This window comes from Dromiciops gliroides, chromosome 4 (genome assembly GCF_019393635.1).
Source record: "Dromiciops gliroides isolate mDroGli1 chromosome 4, mDroGli1.pri, whole genome shotgun sequence".
Taxonomy (NCBI): Eukaryota; Metazoa; Chordata; class Mammalia; order Microbiotheria; family Microbiotheriidae; genus Dromiciops; species Dromiciops gliroides.
In genome coordinates, this window is record NC_057864.1 from 5183414 (window position 1) to 5186478 (window position 3065).

Here is a 3065-nt window from a genome sequence, read left to right on the forward strand (position 1 = left end):
AAGAACCAGGGTGCTTTGCCCCAACTCTAGCAGAGACTGCCTCCACTTCACCCCAGACTACTGCCAAACCCCCTCACCAGTCTGTGATTGGAGCCTCAGAAGCTGCTTGTGCTGAAGACTCTGATGGAGGCTGAAAGCATTGTCTGTTCCTGGCTGGTTCCAGCCTGTGAGTTGAGCTGTTCAGCTTTCTCAGTAGGTGATTGGAATTTCTGTCTTTTCCTGAGAAATAGTCTCACTCTGTATTTATGTGCATAGAGCTGCTCTGTTTTTATTTTTTTTGTTGTTGTTATTGTTTGTTTTTTGTTTTGTTTTTAACCTCATTATTTGGGTGTGAGTGGATGGGTTTATCTGGAGCTTGTGGGAGTCACAGCCTCTCCTCTACCATCTTGGTTCTGCCTCTGCCACCCAACTCTTACCTGTGGTTCCAAATAGTTGTATGTAGCATGTGCAGTAACCATATCCTATTAAAATTATCTTGGCAGGTGGGCTAAATGAGACTGTGGCTAATTGATTGGACTCCAAGTCATTGAGCAGGTAGGGGAATGTTTCCTCTAAATGGGAAGACTTCCTTTGGTGGAACAAGTGAATGAAAACAATTTGTAACAATGACCATGAAGATGGCTAAAGCAAGAACTAAGGAGTGCTTAGAGATTGGTCAGATTTCAAAGCTTTGAAGCTCATCCATTGCACCTTAGGCCATTGCCAGTTAACTTGACTTTTGTCCGGACTTTGATGACTCTGTAAGACAGAGTGAGGCTGATGTCTTCATGTGACTCTGTTTCATTTAAATCCAATTCACAAGTAAGTCAGGATATCATCCCATAATATCACTGGTCCACTTTGAAAATGAAAAACAAACAATATGTCTTATAGAATGTTTTTTTCTTCAAATAACTTTATATGATATCAATTTATATATCTAATGTCATGCATTATTATACAATATTGTTGCAAATATTTTTGAGAATAGCTTTTTTTCTCTTTATACATCTGATTGCATATATTGTGTTTGTGTAAACTATTTCTTTTTAATTTTACCAGGATATTTTTTTTTTCTATTTTACCTTGTCAATTCATTCACTTGTGTGCTCAAGAATTTTTCATTTCTGCATACCTGTGAAAAATACTTCATTTCTTCTCTAACATCTTTATGACATTACATTTTATTTTTAGGTAATGTTTAGTAATTCATACAGTGTGACATGTTAGTCATGTTCTAATTTCTTTCAGATTATTTAACGATTTTCAGAATCACCATTTTCATTGCTTCTGGGTTGTTGTTTTTTTAACCTTGTTTACCTAATTTATTCATTCTACCAACTTTTCTCTCTTTAGTGAATAATATTGATGGGGATACTTTATACTATGCATTCCTGCATGAATTAGCTAGGCCTCCTTTGTTACTACTTCCCCATCCCTGTATTTCCCCTATTTTTTTGGGGGGGTTAAATGCATTTTATTTTAGAGAACCTACATGACATGTTTTTAAAACAATGCCTCCACTCCAAAGAAATCAAGGTAAAAACTAAATGAATGAAGCTCACGATGATATCAGTCCATTTGTTAAAGTCCTAGTGTTGTGTAGATAACAAAAAGCAGGAGCCAGTTATGATGACAGGTGATTCAAAGCAATCAGTTGAATTTGTTAACATTTATTCATTTCCAAACCATCCTTAAAGAAAATAATAAATGGGGTCACACCATGCTCATGGAAGTCCAAGATACCCCCCATGCCATCTGGATTCATGTTTTTGCCTATGAAGAATTGATGGTTTTTAAAATTAGCGAGGGTGTGCTTGATTTGTTCTGCAGCTCCCATCATCAAAGGTTTTTACCTGGCTTGTGTTCTTCAAGTCTGTGTTTGATTGATTTCATGTAATCTTTGATGTACTTTTTGGAGGATTCTTTTGTGAAAGTCATTTCTTGGAGATGATTGTTTATTACTATGTCAACTCCAGTGATGACAGTGGCCTCTCCTCCAACATCCTTCAGCAGGACCTTCAGCAGAGGCATTTGCACCAATGAGTGAATCATTAATGGTACCTTCTGTCCTCGTAACCACCTTATCCTCCACCTCCAGGCACAGCTCATTTGCAATCTCCTGAATCTCATCAAGGTTGAAGAAGATCTCATCCTGGCTGATGAGGTCCTGGTGGATGATCATGGCATTGGAGAGAATGAGACAGTAGTGGCAGCAGAGCTAGCACTGCTGGGGGCTGGAGCTTGGTGTGAGAGCACTGCAGCCAGAGAGGGGCTTGGGGTGGAGGGGGGAGCGGAAGGAACAGTGTATTTCCTAAATTTGGCCTTTAATTCCTCCTGTGTATTTTGGTATGATCTGACTCATTATCCATCTTAAGTCCATACATCTCTGCCAGCCAGTTAGTAGCATCCTTCATCCTCTAGATGCATCCTCTAGAATCATGGTTTATCTTTATATTGATAAGAATTCTTAATTTTTTAAAGATTATTACTATTACTTGGAATTATACATAATCACAAAAGTAAGGCAAAAAAAGACTGCAAGATAGAAAAATCTGTTTGGTTGGAAACATTATCTTATGATTTTTTTTAGAAAGAACAGGAGGATCACACATTTGTCCATCCTTATCAGATCAAAGAAGCTATCCACGTTTCTAGGGAAACTTTCAGAATATTTTCCACTTACCAAAGCTTACTTGGTGAGCATGGATGAAGCTCGGAAATATTTGCAAGAGATCTTTATTCCTTAAAGATTCTCAGTTTTTAGTTTTTGATTTACTATAACTCCTTACATCTCCATTTCCATTTCAGAACTCATGTAATTGTAACTGATGATTTTCTGGATAGAATGATGCTAAGTAGCACTGAGAAATCAGATAAGTCATCTCTCTATAATGTTTTCCCATAAGAAACACAATGATATATGGAGCCAAAATTAGTATTTTCATTTTAATCTCTGGGAAAACAAATAAGAAAAAGGGAGGCACAAAAGATAGTCGGATCATGGGAGTATAGAAGTCATATGACCTGTCCCCTAGAGACTCTGGCCCTTTTGCCCATGGGTTGTGATAGGATATTTTCCAGGA

At 37.6% G+C, this 3065-nt stretch overlaps 1 pseudogene; it reads right to left on the minus strand.

Annotated features, from left to right (window-relative positions):
* Positions 1-1645: 1645 nt before the first annotated feature.
* On the minus strand, positions 1646-2164 carry LOC122726443 (annotated as a pseudogene).
* Between the last annotated feature and the right edge of the window lie 901 nt (positions 2165-3065).